The following is a 23839-nucleotide window of genomic DNA, read 5'->3' on the forward strand; positions in this document are numbered from 1 at the left end:
ATGCAGAAAAATACGTCAATTAAAAAAAAAAAGAGGAGAGCTGAAATAGCCAATCTCATGAAAATGAGATTTTGGAAATGTATACTAAAACAACTTACTAGCGCAGTAAGCAGAAAAGAAAAACATGGACTGGTGGATAGAGAGAGGAAGCTGGCTTGGGATCATTTCCAGTTACTCTATTTGTTCATAAACAAGACCTCTCATTCTCTTTGTACTTTTCTGTAACCCAGTATCTGAAGGGGTTTGGGTGTGTGCTGATCGTCTAACAGGAAAACTTCTTATTTAAATAAATTGAGACATGTTTGAGAAGGTAGGACCATAGTGGCATATAGTGGATTTTAAGTTTCTGTGACTTGTGAACTTCAGAAAAAATTTTTTTTTGTTTGTTTTAAGATACTATGTTTAGGTACTCATTGAGAGGCCATGGATAATTTCAAACAGGGATTTCTTCCGATTAATTATTTAGGTTCTTGCTGTTCAATTTAAGTTTTCTCTCTCATATAAATTCCATGCCTTAAATGAATATGTTGAAATTACTTCAGTACAACACCAAAGATGCAAGAGCTAGTAACATACTGATTTTGTTATAGTCAGCATTGAATATGTATATGATAAATCTTCTTTACTGGATTCACAGTGAGGTTTTTTTTTGATTTTTCAATGATCAATTTCCTTTTAAGAAATATATCTTATGAAATGGTTGTCTTCAGTTATTTATCAGTCTAGATATGCATTGTACACTTGTCGCATAATAATAGGAAGTAGTGGACATGGATTCATCCATTCCTTTTTTAAATCATAATCAAAGATTTGGTGTTTTTTCCCTGTAAGCAGTCTACCCTTAAATACTTAGATTAGTTTCATTTTGGGTCACTTACCTTATTTTCCCTTAATTTCTTCTTTCATTCAGGCTTCATTCATAAACCAAATGTGCAGTATAGAAAGAAGCTCATATGTGAACTTTGAAACTAACAGCAGCCCCGTACCACGCTGAGACTGTTACGTACACAATAATCTGGTTAATTTATTACTGATAGCTCCTCATTCAATTGCATATGTTTGGTCAGTAATTGGCACAGTAGAATTTTTGTAACTCAGCTGCAAATACTGTTTTTGAAGTCACTTAAGTGATTGCACGATGTTGATATTTTTAAAAGTAAATTAATTCCACCAGCAGTTAAATGTGCAAATGATAAATGTAGTGGTGGGATTCCTTTGTATTGCGAGTTCTTGAATGTGTCTTTATATGTGCATATGAATAGGAAATGAACTCTCTTATTTTTGCAATGAATTACTAATTACAATATTTTCATAGCGCAGTGTAAATCATTTGCAGATATGAAGATGTTTGCTTAACAAAGATGGATTAAAATAATAACAAATATATTAAAATACAGAAATTATCTGTGAACCAGGAAGAAAACTGAAGACTTCTTGCAGAACTGCCCGTGGTATGCATTAGCTAATGACTGTTAGCCTAATAATTTTTCTTGCAAGCATCATTATTTGCCATGCTATAGTAGCATTCAAACCAGAAACAGAAGATTGTCCAGAAGGACCTATCACTTGTTTTTTTCCAATTTTCCACAAGTGGGAAAGTAACTAGTGAGAAAATAAATGCAAATTTGCGATTTAATGACCAGGCTGTAGTTTTAGAATGGGAGAGTGGATGAGCCTGTCCTGTCTGTTTACAGTGATCAGCCATCTCTCTGTAAATCCCAGGGGTGCAGGCAGAAGTTTACTCTAAGTGTATTGAGATACTTGTCAGTACGAACACGAATCTGGTGTGTAACCTGTATGTGGTGGCAGGAAAAGAGGAATGTACTTTCCAGAGCCCAGTCCTGGCTGGGGACATTGTGATCCGAGGTGTAGCTCAGTGTGGGAGCTTGTAAGTGTTGGTTTACCACGTTACTGCTGTTCCTGCCAGCCACAGCAGTGAAGGGGGGCTGCAGTTCCTCTAAAAGCCCGTTGTGTCCTGCTGTGGAGCCATGAGCACAGCCAGTGCTCTGGCAGAAGGTGGGAGCTCCTCCTGTCAATTCACATTGTGAGTCATGAATGAGTTCATCATTTGGGTTACTTGGCTGAAGGTGACCATGGAAAAAACTTTGTTTCTGAATGTTTTTCAAGTGTTCTTAGGCCTGCCTCTTCTAGTGAGAAGCCAGACATAAAAGCTGTCCCTGTACTTTGTGTGTACCTGAGGCAACTTCTCATGGTTCCCACTGTCTTAGAGCTCTGTGCTGTGCGCAGCCTTTGTGTCTCAAGGCACATCTATATATAAAGTGTATGGCAAGGTCCTCCGCATGCTGGTGAATACAAACTCAAAGTATTGTATTGGATGAGGAGTCACTCAGTTGCAAAGCAAAAGGGTAGATGAGTCTCATAAAGTTATGGATCTTGACTTTGGTTAAATTGCCAGTCTAGATCTGTGTTTTTCATTGGACTGCTCCTTTGCACAGTAATGCCCCTTATGACATCTGAGGTCACATATGTCCTAGCAGTCACATCCAACTAGATAATTTTAGCTGGCAGGGACAAGGATTTAGACTACCAAAAAAACTAGAATACCAGAAGCAGGGGAGTGTTGTATGCAAAATACAGCTTGCCCAGCTGGATGGGCTTTTATAAGGGCAAGATGGCTGTAAAGTTGAGAGTGGCAAAAAAGATGCACTACCTGAACAAGCTCTAAAACTTGGCTAAATTTAAAAAAAAAGCATTTCTTGCCAGTATTATTTGTGAATGGAATACAATCCAAGTTGGAACACATTTGAAAGGTCTTACAACTGCACAGGCAGAGGATTTTAAAAAGTTGTCTTCTCGGGAGGATTATGACTGGGAAAAATCAAACTGATTTACATGACACTTGCACGGGCTCCTCAAACGTGGAAAAAGTCCTCCCCAAGGTGGCAGTATCAGCCTGCTCCACAGGTACTGTAAAACTGCTGGGGTCCCCTTGCTTTGCAGTCCTATGCTGAAATAAAATACCAGATCAGAAATGAGCTGCAGCATTAGAAAACATGGGATCATTACAGGACTCTTCAAGCATCTCCTGAGATAAGAAATGTAAAAAAGAAACTGAAGTGTTATTCACTGTTCCCTACATGACTCTTGAAAATCAAGGTGTTTTGTTTTCACTAGCTTTTAAGTTGAATCAGTGACAATTATTATGAGGCTTTAGATATAAGATCATAAAATCTACTGCCAGAACATCATCTTGTACAGAGAACAGTAAAGTTGCCTAGGATGCTTTTTAGCACTGCTTACTTCCAGTGGGTGACCTATCTTTTTTGTTTGCATTGTTTTTGTATTTCTTTATTTTGAAATGGCAAAGAGAAAATCAAAACTGTGCCTGTTACAGATTGGCAGGCAGAAAGGGTTCCTGCAACGGATAAAGGCAGCCTTGTACTGCTTCCATGGAAATACCAAGTCTAGTAAGAAATTATCAGGAATCTAAGGAAGTAAAATCCTTACTCTAATTGAACATAAGGATCATTTGTGTATCTAGCATCTTTATTTGACTTTGAATAAAGCAAGGCTAAAATACTTTGCAAGTAGCCACTAGTTTTGTATCTATAGAGTTAACTAGAGTTGCATTTTAATCACATTAGTGTGTCAGCTGCTGTTCTGTTGTAGTCCCTGTGATCGCTCAGTTTGTTTGCACACACCCTAAACAAGCTCTCCGTGATGCTTCTTAGGGTATACCAAGCAGGCTAGATCTTGTAAAACCAAAAGAGCAGTTTCTCTTTAGGCACATGGTATCTCTTACCATGTGTCATCTTTCAGTTCCCACGCCTTCCCATCCCTAACAACTTCTTTCCTGATGTGGGCTCTCATTTTAGCCTAAGATGATGCCATAATAAGTAATTTAAGATGTGCTTTGATGAATTTCTCTTACTTAGAGGAAACACAGTGAGGCCATTTTATGGATTGCCACACACAAAGACAGGCTCGTAGCCTGCCCAAGCAACATGAGAAATCCAGGAAGGTATGCAGTCCACATAGTCAGTGTGGCTTCAGTTCTGTTAGATGTGTAAATTCTAAGAAACAGCAAGGACATCACTGCTGAGAGAGAAATAGGACAGATTTAGTGGTGTTCTTCTCCTTTTGGACTTCATTCACAAAAAAATCTTCTGATTCCAAAGGAAGACACATACTAAGTACACTAAAGGTTCCTTAAAACAGATTATTGGTTTTTTTCCCTTGCTTAATGCAATCCTTAGTATTCTTGGTATTTTTAAACATAAGTAATCTATTATCAGCAGTCTACAAGATCATGTTTCTTTTTGCAGTGTAGGTGGCTATGTAGGTTGTGTGCCTCTACATTGGCATTGCTAAGGGGAAAGGAGGTGGGATGTAGCTGCAGAATAAAGTTGAAATTGCACCAGCTTTTGGGTGCTGTCTGTTTGTACAACTGTGGAAGCAGCTCCTTGGGTTCCCACTGTACTTCTTACAGTGGATTATGGGTTCAGGGCAAATACTGCTGGCAGAAAGGCAGATCAAGGAGTCACTTTGTGCTTGAAAAAAACCCAAACAGACCTATCAGAGCAAGGAAAAAAACATCAGCTGGACTTTTTTTTCTCCTCTCTATTCTCCAAAGCAATCACTAAGATCCACAAGGTATCTTTGTCTTTCTGTTGCAAATAATAGGCAACTTCAGATTAGAATGCAGCGTATTTGACATGCTCATCTGGTAAGACTCTGCTGTGGAAGTAGTGCAGGAATTCCTTGTGCTGGCAGGAATGATAATCCTCTAAGCACTCTGCTTCTCCATGTGCTCAGAACAGCACTGGAACAAGCCACAGGAACAGAGTATCTTCGTGTTAGTGTGGTTTGGTGTGACATGGCTTTTCAAAATATGGGGAATGCAACGTAAAGTAGGGCATGTCACTTACTGCTGCAGGCTACCAGCTTCTTAATTCTCTTAACAAATCCCACCTTCTCCATCATTTAAGTGATGATTTTGCCCATGGCACCATCTCAATTTTGTTTTTAATATGCAAGGAATGTTTTTAATACACCAAGTTGTGCTATGCTGTCTCTTGATCAGGTTACTTAGAGATATTTCAACTACTTTATTTTCACCTGCGTTGCCACAAAATGCTTTCCAAAATATAAAGGTTGGGCATAAGTCCCTAGTGCACAGTTCTGGCTATATGACAGTGCCACAAGGCTGGCATGTTTGTGTGTGTTCATGACTTCATGAGAAAAATGGAAAATAGGCCAAGAAATTAAGGTGATATTGCAAGGAAGACGACACACATATAAATAATATTTAAAAGCAACAACAATAAAATCACCACCAACAAACCAAATTAATAAACTGTTGATTCAAAGGCACATATTTGGGAAAGAAGCAATAATCAGAAAGAATGAAAATACAGACTTAAGAATCCTTTTTCTCCTTTTTTTCCTTGTACATACTTAGTTGGGTGAATTCTGTGACTTGCCTCATACATCTCCTATTGAGACCACATGAGTCAGGATACCAGACTCATTCACTTTCTCGTGCTTAGCCTCAAAATGTGTCCATGTGTAAAAGCATTTTGCCCCTGAGACAAAAGTCCTGTGAACAGTGAACATATTTGGAAGCTCAGGAAACCCAGATCTGGCTGTTATTTCTATAACACTCATTCCCTAATTCTGAGAAGCTGCACAGTTTCTCAGTTTCCTCATCTAAATAATACTGGGAGTATCCACCTCTTTTGAAAATGTGTAGTGGGAGTGATTTAACTGATGGGAACAGATTTCTGTACAGCAATAACAGCATTTCTTGCATTAAAAAGAAAAAAAAAAAGTGTTTTTATCATATTGTATGATGCTCTATAGGGACTGAACACATACTTTCCAAAAATATTCTCATGATGCCTGGAAAGGCTATAATCATTGTAACACGAGTATGCACAGAAGTTGTACTGATGCACAGAGTTGAACTGGTCACACTGTTACTCTTATGCACTCTAATCCTTAAGAGGTATTTCATAGAGTGCCAGTAATATGAATCTTACAAAGTTTCAACTTAAGGATGTGTAAAAATGACATATTTCTACGCAATAACATGGGTATCTGTGTGTATTCAGGACAGATTCATTACTCAGTTCCTTTATATAAGGAATAAGTTTTCCAGGTTTTCTAGGGTGTTAATATTTCTATAGATACAACATAGGTTGAGGACTTCTCTTAAAATACACAATAGAGAGCAACTTGGTATTTTTATATTTTATGCTTATTCCAAATCTCTCCTGTCTTCTCTTTGTATACCTACACTTTGGAGGCAACGTGCTGAATAGCAAAGAGCATTTCTTAGAAATACAAGTCTAAGAAAGTGGATTATTAATTAGAAATACTACACTTCTTGATTTTTATAATCATGATACTTGTGGACATCAAACCTGCACAGATGCTTTTTTTCCTATTTTAAAACATTTCAAACAAGCTGAATCTGAGATCAACTTTCAATATATGTAATGCTGTCAAGCCACTGAACATGTGATGTCAGAATTATCCTGTAAAAGTCGTCTTAGAAGACAATGTGGCTTGCTTTGGCAACAGACTTGTTTGGAAAAGTGAAATTGCTGTAGATACATTATTAAAATTCTAATCAGGGGCACAAAGCACATGGCTACAGAGCTGGTATGTGGTTTGGGACTGAGACTGCCACGCTTGGTAATTAACTTCAATGCTTGTAACTTTCTAATATTAACTGTCACAAAATACTGTGAAGTTGCAGCTTTCAAATTGATGTGTTTTCTGCATGAGGAAACAAAAGGAATAAAAATCCCTACCTACCTTTCACAGTGGAAAGAATATAAGAAATAAGAATGCTTCCTCTCTTCAATGCTGTGTGTGTTGTAGCATCTGTAATGTGCTGTATTCAGGAATGTGTTACCTCTATAAATTGTGGAATGTGTCTAGGATCTTTCAGTCCTTGAAGTGTGACAGACCATTGCCTTATTCAGTGGCTGGAATTTGCTGTTGATGGAAAACACAGAGCTGCATCACAGCTCACTCCCCTGAAATTAAGGTTTTGTAGGTATAGAGAAATGGGTCTGTCCAAATGCTGCAGACCTGAAGCCTATGTACAGAGGGCACTGGCACAACTAGGAGCAATGGAAGTCACACCTGAGCTTCAGATACAGCAGAGGCCTGAGAAGTTGCAGGATGATTGGACTTTTCCCTGAGTTTCTCCATGGTTTTATATCAGTGCTTGACAGACTTCATCTGATCTGCACACAGTGGAAGCCTTCTGCTGAGTATCCTCAGATAAGGTAGCCCAGGTCCAGCACTCCACATGGCACACAGAAAATGTGAACCCTGAGCCTCCTGACATCCTACACCTTTTGTTAAGTCACCAAAACTTAGACTGGAAATTTTAAAGGTAAAACTGGTACACAAAGAAACAAATATGGACTAGAAGAAAGTTTTCAGAAGTCTGACATTGTTTTTTTATTTTGGTGGGGATTTTTTGTGGTTTTTTTCAGTGTTTGTTGTTGTTGTTGTTGTTGCTTGTTTGTTTGTTTTTTGTATTTTTTTTCTTGAGGTCTACAAACCAGTTTGCCACTACAAATTAAATGTATTTAGGTCCTCAAAGTCTTGCTATGGCCCCCTCCTCCTTTCACCTGCTTCCCTTTGCATCTAGACTTGGCTTGTTTCCTTCTTCGCGTGATGGTCTTTCCTGTCAGAAGGAGATGGGTGCAAATTTTGTGCATTTGATTCTGTAGTTGACAGCAGCCTCTCCACCTCAAAAGAAAATTTTTAGGTTGTTGGTTTTTGTTTTCTTTTTTCCCCCCACTACCAAACATCTGGCATCCTGGAAAAAGTTTTCTTGCTGGTGCTTCCAGTCCTGATGCAAACCTGGGCTCCCTGTACAGAGTGGGATAAAGGGTCAGAAGGGAAGACTGATGATTACATGGCCTCACTAACCAACTGTCAGGTTCATGCACTCTGATAAAGTAAGTGAAAGTATTGTGTCCCCTTCCTGTTCTCAGCTCTGTTTTTTATCTGAAGAGTTAAGCCTCTGATGTATTTTACAATGAAACTGCACAAAACCATGAGACGAGTTTAAAACGTGGCATCACGCTGTGAATAACTTCTGTGGCAGAGATGAGAGTATTCCATCTGCAGTGCAATGCAAGAGGAGCACTGCTGGTGGAAATTCAGCTATAAAATCCTGTCATGCAATGTTCCAGAGCCTTTTCTCAGAACAGAGGTGTACAGGGGACAGCTGTATAGCAGAGACCAAAGTGTGAGTCCCAAGAAGTTCTGTCTTCCAGTTAAGTGAACCAGCAAGAATAATTCAGGGCTGCAAGTGAAGTTCAGTTTTGAATTGGAAAAATAAAATTATGTAGTGAGTTTATATTCTTGCATTATCTCCCCTGTAGCTCAAACAGGACTTATTCATTGTTGCAGCTATGATTATACAAAACTTCTTTTTAGAGTCAGCATAAAATCATCAAAGGCCCATGAAAAAAAAAACAAGTAATTTTTTACAACCACATTTCTTTCTTCAGAAATAGCATTTGTCTCAAATGAGAGAAAGGCTTCACTTTAAAAAAAAAGAAGAAACTGTAATGCTGGAACAAAAACTTTCAGCCATTAGCATTTCCGTGACCTCACAACACCCAATTATCGTGTCTTAATTTATAATCTTGGAGTAAAGAGAAAATATGGTTTTGTTTTTCTTGTTTTAGACTTGAATAATGGACGGATAATACATATAAATTTACTGCATTTACATAGAAGATGTGTTGGTTTTAACATCTGTCAGAGAGCTGCATCTTAAATTGCTTTTTGCGATCTTTGTTTGGCTGTTATTTTCTGGAGGGTTGGGGACTTCAGACTGGTTTTGAGAATTCTTATTCTAGCAAGAGGACAAATCCAGCCTGATTTTAAAAAGTGCTCTCTATTTACCATGCATACAACTGGAATTCAGTGGTGAAATTATCCAGGGAACGTGTCAGGAAAGGCGGTCATGTATGAGAGCACACAGAGAAAGCTGAGAAATCATAAAATGGAAAGAGCTTGCAAAAAAGGAGTCGGCTTTAGTAGGTGGGAGATTAAGGGACTGTCTAAAATATGCACTATATCCTGCTGGCTGGTGCTGCAGTGTTCAGTATTAGCCCACAAAATTTGTCATGCTGTCTCTCCCCGTGATATTCACTGTTATGGAAGACTCGGCTTGTGGAGCCTGGCAGCAGAAAAAAGAAGAGGAGTTACCCAGATGACTACACACTGTTTAGAATTTCTGCATTTGGGGGATATTATGGAATTGCTAACAAATTAGTCTATTTTAATTGTAGTGGCATGTATGTATTTCCTGTCCCAACATATCCATGCCTATTCTTAGCACACCAAAAGAGTTGCAGATTTTTTTTTTCCCTTGAATACAAAGAGCCTGAAGAAAAGTTATTTTCTAGACATCAAAGAGAATGAAGTCAAAATGACCAAACACAGAAAATTGAACAGAAATCTAAATATTGGCTTGTTCTATGCCATTTAATGATATCAAGACCAGCTATTAGAGAAAGAAAAAGGCAAGGAAGATTTCCCCAGAGTTCGTATTTAATCATAGACAAAAGTAAATTGTAATTTGGACTGTAATGTGGTGAAAATAGCCTATTTGGACCTTGGTACAAGGATAATGTGGCAATTCAGACTGTCATTTCAGTAAGACATATTAGGTACTTAAGTCTGCACTTGAACTTGAGTGATTTTTATTTCTAGGGTTTCATCTTTCAGATTTCTTGTATCTGAACATATCTAACCTTACCAAAAGACAAATTTAGACATAGGGGTCCCTTAACTGCAGCTATGTCATCAGTGTAACACAGGAAACCAACAGTTTAGAGTCAGAAGTTAAATATATCAGAGGAAACTGGAGGAGTGTACAGGCTCCTGTAGTACACTTCTACTCCAATGGAAGCCTTAGGACACCTGTGTGTCTGTTTGCATCTGATACCAGAAATGTAAGTTCATATTCACTGCAAGATTAGGAAAAGGTGTTTTACTAAGGTGCAGATTACAGTGAGCTCTCTGAAAAGAATATTGGTCCTGGGGCAAAAAGCAGCTGAAATCCCTGAGGCTTAGGACAAGAGTGTTACAGGGATGCTCCAAGCAGTCTGCTTCTTCATTTTCTGTTGTGCAAAATAACATCACTAATTTTCAGAAGTGCTCAGCCTCCAAGAATTCTAATTTGTGTCTATAGGAAGAGAGAAAAGTAGCAGTTTTCAATTCGAACTTTGAATTTATGCGCTTAAACATGGATTTAAGAAACAAATGGTTTTGTCTCTTTCTTTAAAAAAAAAAAAAAAAAAGGTTAACAGGAAAAGAAAAGAAAGTCCCATGTCTCTATTCTTAACTGGTCCCAGTTACCTATGCAGGGGCAGTCTCTTGGAACCCGGATGCACCTCCAGAACATCCTGCAGCATTCCTGTTTGAAGCCTTTGCAGAAGTATTTAGAAGGTGAGGCTTGCTTGGAGTGTAAGGCCATATTTTATAGGAACTTTGGTCCGGCTGCCACAGGCATAGCTGACAATTTTAGTGCTGAATTTGTCAGCTTCTCCTCCAAATCACAAAGTTTTTCTCCTTTTCTTGTGCATTCGGGTTTTTCTTTTCTTTGGCAAGGCCCCAAATACAAAGAGCATACACTGATTTCCAAACTGCCATTGTTCACCTCTTTCCTGTATTTTTCAGATTCTCTTGAGTTTGCTTTGAACCTTGTAGACTCTAGTCTGCAGGTTTTCACATTCACTGACTGAAAAGAGTTTAAGAAGGGTTAGAAGCATAAAATTTTGACTGTGACAGTAGCTGAAGAACAGACTTTAATGTATGAAGGCATCAAACAAAAGGATGGAAGTCTTCTGGGTAGGCACTGTTAGTTTTATTGATGGGAAAAAAATGCATTGCTCTTGTGCTGAAGCAGTGGAACATGGCAATGGTAAAACATCATGAAGATTAGTTTGATTTCCATGCATAACAGTAACTTAGGGCTCTTTCAGGTATGGCAGATCCAATTCCTTTCTGCTATATCCCCAAATAACTTTGTTGGATTTGTTTGCTTTAACTATTATAGTGCTCTCTTGGTTGGGTGCACTGATAAATCATTGGAGCAGTGTTGGTTAAAACTGAAATAACATTGATGTAAGTGACACCTTTCACTTTTCAAATTGAGATGGCAAAATATGTCCAGCCTCTTGAGAGGAAATGACAAAGAGCTATGGCATACTAAAGGAAAGCTGAGCATTGTAACTCTTGGGATCACATTGAGAAACTCTTTGTAAGGCCATGGCCTCTCACTTCATATTTTCAAGTGTCCAAACTGACTTTAATTCTGTTCAAAAGGAGGACAGTCAGACTTTTATTTTCCCTGCAAGTTTGCATTCTCATTTCTCTCACTTTCACAAAGAATGTTACCTCAGAAACATTAAATGGGAAACATGTGCTTCAGGGCTAATGGTATTGCTTCTTTGTAAGGTCAGCTCCAAAGTCTCAACATAAAGGCTTCGTTAATCTAAAGTGCAATAAAAGCAGCTGTCATAAAGCATGTGATATATAAACTCTCATTTAAAGTTGTATTATATTCCTCTTATTATTTTTAATAGTCTGAATAGAGAGAGAGAAAAATATTTATTGAAAGGATAAAAAGCAGCACTCTTCTAAACTTCTCAAGAAAGGGGAGACAAATATTTTGTCACTGATAAAAAGCCACTATCTTTAAGTGCCTTTTTCCCACTCTTTGGTTCTCATTTCTCTTAGATTATATATTCTGCCTACAAAAGAACAAGGAGTGTTGGTATTCTGTAACTGAGAAGAGCAGACAAGAAAGATAAGTTTTACAGCTTTCTAAACCAAAGTAAGAACATTTTGTCTTTTATTTATTAAGTTCTCATTTCATGACTCCTCCACTCAAGGGTTTAATTTTGGTTGGTGGCCCCAAGGAAAGGATTTTTCCCATGTTCCTACTTTGCCTATCTGAAAGTTGCCATCAATATTGACCAGAAGTGTTGTGTTCATGTCATGAGACTTCTGTGTGCTGATGAATGCAGTTTTTTCCTCTCAACGCAAATAGAAGTTGCTTCTGTCTGCTACTGACCCCTCCAATCCCTACCTCATATCTCATTAAGATTAATGCAATTTGTGAGGTTGAGTTACTCCCTGCTACAAATGATCATTTGCTCTTTTTTTGGAATAACTTTAGGTGTTGTACATCGAGTCACAAAGAAAACAGCTCACATCACAAGAGCTTCATCTTGCATATGCACTGGGGAAAATCACTGGCCCTGCTGGGTTTCTTGACTGACAACTCCAGCTAAGAAATCCATGGATTCTTACCTGCGAGGACACATGAACATCAGTTGCTAGATATGAAGTGTTATCCTCATGCTGTTCATTTTGTGATAGTATCTATAGTGCTTTTAAAAGATTTTTAGTTATATGTAGGTGCCAAGAAAAAATGGTCCCATTTTAAAAACCATGAATCACTATGTGTGTCTGTTTCTTCTCTCTAAAGATTCTTTCGCAAGGACAGGTATTAAAAATCAGGACCCATAGACAACTTGGAGGCCAAACTATTTCATTAAGAAAATTAGAAACTCTTTGACAAACAGTTTCAGCTGTCTTTTCATTTTTTCTAACTTCAAAATTAATTTCTGGGTTTATCTTATTTAACATCTGTTTAATATATTTCATATTTTTGCTCCCCTACCCTCAGAAAATCTTTCTGCATTCATTGGAGATATTTTTATTTAAGTGTAGTTTTATGATAGGATAAAAAAGCCTTTGTTTTCAGTGTATAATTATAGCTATTCTTTATAAAGCCTATATCCATTTCATAACATACATATTGAGATACTTCTTTTTGTGAACTTTAACTGGAATATCCTAAAATCTCTTTTATAACTCTTTTGGATGTTTTTCTTTTGTTTTTATTCTTTATTTTCTTCTCTGGAATATCACAGTTTCTCTTTTTACAGTTCTTTAAGAAATCAGAAACCTTATTAAAAACTGTCAAAATTAAAAAGGCATGTTCTGTGAAACCAGAATATCTGTCTAAGTGTTTTTATTGTCCATTCTTCCTTTTACACAAGATCAAAGCATCAAGGGACAAGAAAATAGGGTGAGAAAAGTCAATTCAAGCTTGCAGAGTTCATGCTCTTGCCAAATATTTATCCAGTGATTCATCAAAAATGTTGCAAAATGTAGTACTGGATTTTTAATGATCACAGGTTTCACTGCCAGTTCTTGTAAGACATCCTGTTTTTGTGCAGTGCTTTAAACAAAAGAAAAAATCAATACATTAGCTTGAACCATAATTCAGGGGCAACTGGAAGCCACTAATGGGATGGACATAGCTCATTATGAAATGGTTTTTAAAGGAATGTAAATACTTTATTTGCTGGTACTAGAAAACTCACATTAATTTGACTGTAGAGGAATGTCTTGTAACTGAACCAATTCCTGTTTCTGTTCCCAGAATGAAGAGATTCCTCAAGAGGGAGATGAACTCTAAAAAAGAAGTGGCACAGGCGTGGCAAGAGTAATTTCTCTCATTTCAGTTAGCTAAAATAAAAGGTGAAACTTCAGAACTACAAGCCATGAGATAGCAACAGACAAGGAATTTCAGAACTACAAGCCATGAGATAGCATGAGATAGCAAACAAGGCTGCTTGTTAAAGAGCACTGATGTGGTTGATAGGAATCCTTGTGTGAAATGAATGGACACACAGGGGATGCAAACAGACCCTGACCTCTGTTGGCAAATTAGGCATTGCTTAAGCAAGACAGTGAAAGTAGAGTTGAGCAGAGGAAACAAGGTGAAACAGAAAGGTATGAGTCAATATCATAGGATTTCAAGGACAAAATAATTGTGAATGTAGTCAAGGTAAAATATAACTTATCAGGGTAATAATAAATAACTTATTATTCAAGGTAATATAGAACTTATCAATTAAAACTGAAACTTGTCTGCATGAAATCTGTTATTTTGTTGACCATGTACAAACTGCTAATACAAAAGGGTTTGTTCCAGCAATTTCTAACTACTGGGAATTGCTGCATTCCAGCTGCTGGCTTTGTTCCCTCTATAGGTAGCTCAGATACTGGCCTATTCTACGGTTCCTATTTTCTGAGGAGCAACACTGTAAGAGGAGCTCAGTCTATGAAGAAGAGGAGAGGCCTTGAGAGGCTTCAGCTCATGAAGCATTTTCCTGAGGGCCCTTTCCATGGTGCTCTGCATAAAAGTGAAGCCAGTCCAAATATCTCTTTTTGAGCCTAACCACAGGTACTTTCCACCATGTTTCCTACCATATCATATATCAGAAACATACTTTAAAAAAAAATAAAAGTAGGAATAGCAGAATTAATGTACAACCATATAACCTATATACTAATGACATCAGCTTATAGATAGAAAGAAAAGAGAAGCAGATGCTGAGAGGTAACTCTAGAAACTCAGTTTTAAGGAGCAGAACTGCTACCAAAGATAAGTTTTGCTGACAAAGCATAGTATACCAGCTATTCAAGCTGCATAGCATGTGTCTATATGAGCAGCTTACTCTAAAATTTATTTTAAGACTGACCCACGACCTTCTTTTTCATATGATATTCTTAAAAGTGAGAATGCATAGTTCAGTGCAATGAACTGTGGTGTACAACTTCATATAACCACAAAGGTTATATATATACTAATGAAGGTATAGGATAGAGAACAAAGTTGGAATGAAATGCATGGGAAAACGTTGGCTCTCATACTACACAGAAAAAGGCAGGCAGATTTGTCTCTTGAGAAACATGAAGGAAAACACATAACTAAAATTTTAAACTTGCAAGCTTTTTGGCTTCTCTTCCTTTCAGGATTACTGAGGTAATGAAGATGGGATTCTACTTGTACTTTTAGAAATGTTATTAATGGCACTCCTGATTGCCAATGGAAATAGATTTGCTGACTCCTGATGGACTGTATTAATTTCTTTTGGAGCTGTAAAACACTGACTGTTCCAAATCATCTTAAAGATGACCCTTCTCAGTCACTCCAGGAGAAAATTTCCAGCAAAAAAATCCATCAAGCTTAACACATGTAAGCAAGGAGAAGTGTCCAGCCTTTCTAAAAGGAACAGCAGAGAACTGGGCACATGCTGCTCCATGGCACTCATCCTTCTCTAGTGCTGCTGCTTTGGCAGCGTTTTCACACTCATCATACAGCAGCAAAGAATATTAAAACATGGAATCTTCACCCTGCTGTTAAAAGCATCACTGACAACAAAGTATGGATTTTAAGGAATTGTTAGGTTCTTACTTGACCATGGTTTCCCACATCAGAAAGTAGGGAAGAGTGTAAGAAAAGTCACTCAGACTAAGCTGAATGGGAATTAGAGTGCAAGAGGAGGAGGGCTAAATGGCTTTGCTCATTTGCACAAATCTGTTAGACTGAAAGACAATAGAAGAGACAATTGTGGACAGACAATAGAAGAGAAGATTTGCTGGAGAAAGGAACCTGAAGCCCAAAAGGAAATCTATAGCCTTCTTGCAGTGTTTTTCTTTAGATTACACACCAAGTGGTTTCAAGGAAAGGTGTTAGAATTTAGAAATCTGTGAGGGAAGTCCCCCACTCTTCACCTCTGAAATAAAAGATTTTCCTAATTCTCTAGCAAATAAAACAATAGAAAGAAATTATGTGGTTTGTTTTGAGACACACAGAGAAACATTTATGGCAGCTGTAAAGCATTGTTGATAAGATGCTGTTATCTTTTTTAGCCAGCAAAGATGTGGCTTTGATCCTTACCACCTGTGTAACACAGGGGATGCAATACAAATGGGATTGCTGTTGGCATGCCATGGGAAGGTTTTGCTTCCTTTTTTGAGGATGGGTGTTGGTGAGTATGGATCTGCAAGTTGTTTTTTCTCTAAAGAACTGCAGTAATGCTTGATGTACAGTTACTTATTTTAATTCTTTTACACTGCAAAGCTAAAAGAGGAGGTGACTTCTGCTGAGCAGCAGCCTCTGGTTTTCTGCATTGAATAATGGAGGTGGGTGGCTGGGTGCTGAAGCAAAGTTGCTGTTGAGGTGTGGAAATTATTTATTAAGGTACAGAATGAAGGAATGTTCTAAGAGTAAGCTGGGGAGGAAGAGAGGCATAGTAGAGAAGTGGTAGAGTTTCATAGGTTAAGTGGAGGATACATGAATGAAATCCTGTTTGCTGCTTATAGGTGCACAAAAGGATGTGGATCCCCACAAATATCTTGGTATTTTATGGTACTTGTTGCCTGTGGAAGATGCATTTGTTTCTGTTTATCTTAATATGTCGGTGCCTTTCTGCTTCTCTGCTGGATGAATCAAAATTTAGAGGCTCTAAATCAGATTAAAAAAGCTTTTTTGGTCCAGGCTTGGGTGAGTTTCAATGAGGCTGTTTCTGTGCCTAAGAAATTCATCCACCCTCTGATTGCTACCAAATATCCCCAGTCTCTAGAGATTTATTCTAACTTGTGAGCTTTCTGGGGAAGCAGTTGACAACTCAGTTTTCCGTTGGGCTGTTATGGAGAGATGGATGTCATTTGGATATGGATCCAGTGTATATGTGCCTTGTGTTCTGGGGGAAAGATGGAGGAGAGGAAAGCATCAGCCTCACTGGCACTGGAGCCTTTCTTGAAAGGCCAGTTTGTGTGAGGGCCTGGCTGCCATAATATTGAACTGAAACCTGGCAGAGAGACTGGTTTAGGTCTGAATGGGGAATAGTGGTTTGTTTTTCAAGCTTCACTCTGAAGTAAGTTCTATGTGCTGCATGGCTTTAAAACATGTGTGTGTTTTGGCATATGGACTGTCAGAATATGAATATGTGTCAGATTATCTTCCCAATAGAGCTAAATGCCTCCCCCTGAGCCTTAGTGACAGTGAATCCAGTCATGGAGGTACTGAGTTGAAAGGGCTTTGTGTTTACAGGTGTGTGAAGCTCTGCAGTGTGTTTTGTATCTGCCGATGCGTAGGGAAGAGAAAGCCAGTGATGCTGTGCTGGAGCTGTTAGAGGGAAGTAGTGATTGTCTGCCACTATATTCCTCACTGTTCACCATGGACATCTCTGGTGAAGGAGGTGATGCAGCTCAAAACCAAAAGGAACCTCTTCTGGTGTGAGTGAAAGTTGGTGCTTTTCAAAGAATTGCTCCTTGTCTTCTCATGCTCAACTTAGGATGCCACATATGGATGTGAAATACTGAAGTAATGTATTTTTAAACTCCTGTATTCACTTCATTTTGAATTTATGCAAATAGGCCAACCCTGTAAAGTAGTTCCATTTTTTTCGTTCCTTCTCACAAAGAAGAGTTTAACCAACTTTAAAGGAAAAAGGGAAGTTTGTATGGAAAATCTGAGGCTGGAGTCAATGAGTCTAACTTTTGAAAGACTCTATTCTGGGCGAAGTGGCTCCAGCTTGAAGGCCAGTGCTGAACTGGCATAGCACAGGTGTGCTCAGGATTAACGTGTGGAGGTGAGGGGGGAGGCTCAGCAGCCTCGGTGGATCACACTAACTCCAGGAGGCAGGAGTCAGCTGGTACCAGTTAGCCAGCAGGACATGTGCCTCTGGCTGGCTGCCTGCCTGGCACATGCCTGTGCAGGAATGAGAGCCAGGCAGGACTTGGGAGCACATTAGGAGACAATTTGACACAGGAGCGAGCAGGCGGCGTGGAAGATGAAACAGAGAGTTTTAGAGGTAGGCGTAGAGTAAATTACCAAAGTGTTTCTCTTTTCCATCTGTTTAATCTGAAGTCTGATTTCATAATAAGTGATTCCATGTGGTGCTTCCTTAAAGTAATACTTACCTATTGTAAGCCTTTAAACATTCTGAGATGCCGGAGGCATGAAGTAATTTTCATCTATTAGCTGGAATGTACTAATCTCACTTAACAAATTTTTTGACTTCTATTGAATATTTGAATGCCATTTTTCCTCCTTGTTCTGCTCCCTCCCCATCCTGCCAGGGACAGGGATGTTGCCGCTCCTGCAGCAGCCCTGGCACAGACACAGCTGCATCGCGTATGGTTGAGTTGGTGGTGAATGGTGGTTGAGTAGAATGTTTTAGCTGAGTGTCTGTGTTTAGACAATATAAATCAACGGTCTAGTGTAGTAATATACAGAGTAACTTTCTCCCCAGTTCAGCTGTAGGTTTTAGGAAAAGCATTACTACAGGGGTGGTAATTTCCTTTTCTTTTTTCTTTCATTTTTTCCTTTCTTTTTTATTTTATTTTATTTTTTGTTTGTTTGTTTGTTTTCCCTTTTTTTCCCCTTTCTATCAGAATTATGATAAATGCGGTGATGGTTTCCTTTCACAAGACAATCTGGCTTGACTCTTGATAACAGTCTTGAAATCTCACTCATTTGATTGTACTCATTTTGGTGATGTGAAACAAAAGAAACAACATTCTGTGCTTGTAGGTCTTGTTGCAAGGAACAGCACTGAGAATCTGAGGAATGCAAGAGTTTTCCAATAAAAACATCACAGTAATTGCTTTAAAGGAATGATTCATACATGTAATCTTTCAAATATGCTGGCATGGATTTTGTTAAGAGAGATTGACTTGGCTAGCTTGATAGGTGCTATTCTTCAGAGATGATACCTAATGACAATAAAGATATCTTGTCTAATCTCAAGGCAAGGTATGGCCAAGTCAGGCTAAATCTTCGATGTGAAACTTTCTGGACACAAAGGTTTGCAGAAGCAGATGCTTTTTATTTTGAGAGATGCTGCAGTGGTAGAAGTGATCTCTTTAATTACCATCCTGACAATCTGGTGGCACTAACGTAAATCATTTGGGTTGGGAGGAGCCTTAGGAGGTTGCCCAACAATGAATTCAGAGACAGTCTGAAGTTCCCTAGTTAAGGAAACTTAATAATTTAGATAGACTATGGATAGCTCTCGGGTTGGTAGAGCCACATGTGCTGTCAGCCTTTGCTGCTGGCAGATCACAAGTCTCTGATGTTTAGAGTCCTGTCCACCAAGACTCCAGGGGCTTTGCAGTGGACCTGCTCACTCACAGGGCCTGCACAGCTCTTTCCTTGTGAGAAGAGAACCAGGTTGCTTGAGAGACAAAGTTCCCGCTCTAACTCCCTAGCTGATCTGTGATTTGCGTTATTAGACCACTGCCTTCTTCTGATTGTAATTGTCTGTAAGGATTGCTGCTGCATGCTGGTTAAAAAGGTGCCATGTCCATCTTCAAAAGCATTGGGTTTAGGTCAGAAGCAATGTCTGTATGGTCTAAACCTGGGAAAGCATGAATGAAGTCCAGATAATCTTGGGGAATGCTCTGAAACTTTCTAAATGAGGAACAAATATGCAGGATCTATTTGACTGGTGTCTCCAGTACTACTGTTAGTAGTAAATATTTTTCTCAGTTTTCAATGAACAGGTCTTGATCAGGAGTAACCCTACTACAGTAATGTCACACTGAGGTGTTTGAACTTATTTAGAACCTTTTTCACCCTACCTTTTGTTTTTATGTTTCTATTTTACCCTAATTTTTCTAAGGCTCATGGTTATGGGATTCTCTGCATCTTAACTAAAATGATTAAAATTTTCATTTGAATACAGTATTACTCACCAAAATTGATCATGAAAGGAGATGTACTTGCTCTGAATAAAAAATAACTGAGAGCTTAATTAATCCTAGGATCAGAATGTAGGTTAACACCGATATACTAGTTATTCTATATATTTGTATATACATATTGTTATACTATATCCTATGACCTTTTCAATGCATAAAGATTACTAAACTGAATATGATGAGCTTCACACTTTGTGTTGCTACAGGGTACAGCATGTGATTCCCACCAAGTGAAGTTGAAATGCCATCAAAATGTGGAAATTCATTTTTTTCTGTTTGCCACATGCATCCAGTGATGTTGTAATTGTGGAAGAGTTTTGGGGTTTTTCTTTCTTCCAATTTAATTTTAAATAACACAGAAACTATGCTATTTCATCTTCCTGTCTTTTTTAGGAATATATTTAATGCAAATTCTAATATGTATTTCTTGTTTAGCTCTTCATACTGAGGGACAGGTGTAGGCTGATTCTCCAGGAAAAACCAGGAAGCTTTCTGGCTTTTACTTTGTGTATGACTGTGGAGAAATATTGAGGTGGTAAAGGCTCACAGTTGTTTACAGGAAGCTTCTGCCTGTGAAACTGTGCTTGATCATATTCAATTTCTTTGAAACAAGAAAAAGAATTTTTAAAATGTGTTATTTTTGGATGGTTCCTTTCTTGTAGTATTGAGGGCAGCTTATGAACTTCAGTCCTCAGTTTGTGCCACTGAAATAATCTCTAACCATAGACATAATGCACATGGAAAACGGACACCTTCAAGGACTTTTTTCAATTAAAAAGTAAAAAGCATTACCAAACTGTCTCCTTTCAAGGTTTCACAGAAGGCCCAAGTATGATAAAATCACAGGCCCCTGCAATTTTGTGGATCTTGAGCATTTATTAAAGTGTATTTATCAAAGGTAATTTACTTCTGTTCCTCTCTGCATATGGATCTAGAACTAGTTTCCCAAATCTGTTCTTCCTCTTTTCTTTTCCTCTCTAACCCCACATTTTGCTCTAGGTGGTTTTGATTTAGCTAGACACAGCAAATGGTCCTACTGGTGGCACTTGTGGCAGGGGGGACAGTTATCTCAATGGTTATCCTGTCAATAGAAGGCTGTATTTTGCCTTTATTGAAGGCTTCTTCACAGTAAATCCCCAAATGTATCCTGAGTCTTTATGGACAAGACATCTGTGTAGATAATTCATGGCTGTGATACAAGCTGAAGGATGTCTTTATCAACAGGGAACATATTCCTTCTGAAAGATGTGCTGCTAGATTATAGCTTTGGCTGTCTTTGTCCCTTAAAAAGTAAAAGTAAAAAAGTAAATATTTGCACATTGAATTGTGAAAGATTTTGGGTTTTTTTTTCTTTTTTTCCAATATAAAGTGGTATTTAGAGTGACTTACAGCCTGTTTTAAATGGCAGAGAATGTACTTCTTCTTGCACCTTTTTGGGACCAAGTGCTTTGTATGGGGGCTTAGTTTTGGAAATAGCTGCTATTACGAATTTAGGGGTGCCATAGTAGAGTAGTTCAAATAAGGGAGAGTTTTCTGTAAGCTGCCTGTTAATGCTTGGTTCATGCAAGTGCTAATTAATACTTCCTCAGTTCATGCAATTCCCTGCTCTATTAATAGCTCAAAAAACATCAATGGCTCTAAATTGGCTTAAGGACTGCTGGGAAAAAAAACCCCTTGTCAAAATCTGATGTTCACTGGATTATCTTTGTCTCCATTTGACATTGTTTTATAGTGATCCAAATAACTAGTTGGTGTTTAGAGAGGGAAAAAGTAATGGGAGATGCTAACATGACTTCAGTGTTCAGAAAAACTGGAGTTTAAATATTTGTCCCAGCTCTGCAATGACAATCCTGCATTCCAGCAGACTGTACAATAATATTTTCCTTATCGTCTTTTAGAGTAACAAATTCTATTAGATTTTTAAAAAATGTATAAATATACACAGGAGAATTTTTAAGATATTTGTCTAGTTATCTTATTTTAAAAAGTTGGTGGGAGTGGAGAAGAAAGTAAAAAAGCCCAAACCATTACCACCCCCATGCTCTCCTGAGCTGCCCACGCCTTTGCTTGTATTGCATAATAAAAACAGAATGTTGACTTTTTATAGGAAATTAGGAAAGCAATCGATGAATAATATGATGGCTTGCCTCCGGGCATGTCGAGAAATGCCTCAAGAATGGCTGAAATACAATGTTACTCTTGGAAAACAAACAAAAGATCAGTCCCCTGTTACTACAGAGGACCAACACAGTCACTTGCTGAACAAGGGAGAGTGAGGATTTTTGTAAATTTTGGATTTACTAAAGAGCAGGGGTCTATACAGCTGGGAAGTAGAGCAGAACTGTGACAGCCTCATGAATCCAGTGTGAGACTGAGAATCACAGAGCTGGTGCAGCTGCAAACAAGACATACAGGAGCAGGACTCTGATTTCCTTGCTGGCTAGACTGGCTCCAGAGCACTTTGGGGTTTATTATGTGGTGGATTGAAAGTCCTGGCAGACAAACACCCATTAGCAGAAGTGTTAGCCTGTCCTAATGGGAGTGTGGGAAACAGTTCCATCTACTCCATCTGGGACTACTAATTACATTTGTTTAGTAATAATTGAGAGGAGGGGAGAAATCCCCAAGCCCATACACTCTTTTTTCTTTTGTATTTTATTTGTGGATTACTGAAGCAGCCATAACTCACCCCCAGAAATCTACATGCATCCAGTTCCTGAAAGCTGAGTTCCTGCAGAATGTTATACAATTGGAAGGAAAGAGGCTGGTCATGCTTAATTTTGATGAGTGATTGGTGAATCAAAGTCTGGCCGCCATTGAGCTCTTTCTTTCAAGTCGCTGAATTTCAAATAAAAAATAGCCTTTAAACTATGCCAGCTGCAGTATGAAGTTGTCTTACCAGTATAGTTGAAAACCTGAAATATCTTAAGTAACATTATTTATTTATTTATTTATTTATTTATTTATTTAAGCAATGGAAGAGTCTTGTAAGTGTGTTCTTAGCATGGATACAATAGGCTGCCAAGTATTTTCTGAGGAAAAGTTGCTTGTTAACTTTTTCTGTTAACTGGTGTATAATGAAAGCTTCGTAATGAATAGATTAATAAGCTGTTTTGTCAGAGTAAAAATGCTTTTCCATTTAATTTTATTTCTTCTTTTAAGTAAGAGAAGGATTTAACTGATGTTTGTTGGCTAAGCAAAGCCCTGCCAGCCAACGAGCCAACATTTAGGGAAGGAAACTGAACAGGGAAGCTGCAGGCAGTAAAAAGCAGCATCCCATAAAGCTAGTGGTTGTTTAGCTAGGTTGGCATAGGAACCAGTTTGCAAGAGCGCAGCTTAAGTACAGACATATCTTAGTATTTTAAAGTCCTTATCATCTGGAAACCTCAAAAGAGCAAATGCATGAGCTCTTCCAGTATCTTTGTCTTTTATGGCAGTGTTATGAACCACAGTGAAATACAATGTTACTGCTTGATCTGTCTGAAAACCAGAAGAGAGTTGTGTTTTTTATATGACAGGAATAATTCCTGAACTTCCACCAAATTTTTGGTAATGGCCACTAGCAAATCCTTCATGTCACTTCACATGCTTTGAATAAAGCCTTGATTATGACAACAGTAAGACCAGAATTGGAACAGTTGTAACTTCAGTGCTGATTGACCCCCTTCATTTGCATTGGCTGCATCCCAGCCACAGGTGGGATTTCTTGCAGAAAGAAGAGTAGCTCCCAGAAGAAAAGGGTAACAGCCTGTGAGAGAGATGTTTGGAGTTACTGTAGAAACAAAAACAATGACCAATGCTGTTTCAGCAAACTGGTCAAGTAGGAGCACATAAGTGATCTCTACCACAAATAAAACATCTCTATGACCTCTCATCTTGCTCTGATGCAAACACAAGGTGTTAACTAGAAAAATCAATGATATTTATAATGCAATTAAAGCAACTTTGTGTCAGCTTAAATATTTACTCTAAAAAAAACCCCAAATATCATCACTGGGAATAATATTTTTTCTTCATGTTGATAATGAGACAGATTAAGAAATTAATATAGGATTTAACTGTGGTGGCTGGACAGCATCACCTACAGCTCATTTAGGCTGTTTAGTGGTATGACCAAAAGATCTGCTTGGGCAGCATATTACCTGTAAGTGAAAAAAGCTGAAGTAGTAACCTAAATGTTGTTGCCAACTCTTAAAAACGACTGTAGCTACTCATATCCAGGTTTCCCAAGAAATGTTTGTTGCAAGTAATGCTAAAC

The sequence above is a fragment of the Camarhynchus parvulus genome, chromosome 4 (genome assembly GCF_901933205.1).
Source record: "Camarhynchus parvulus chromosome 4, STF_HiC, whole genome shotgun sequence".
Lineage (NCBI taxonomy): Eukaryota > Metazoa > Chordata > Aves > Passeriformes > Thraupidae > Camarhynchus > Camarhynchus parvulus.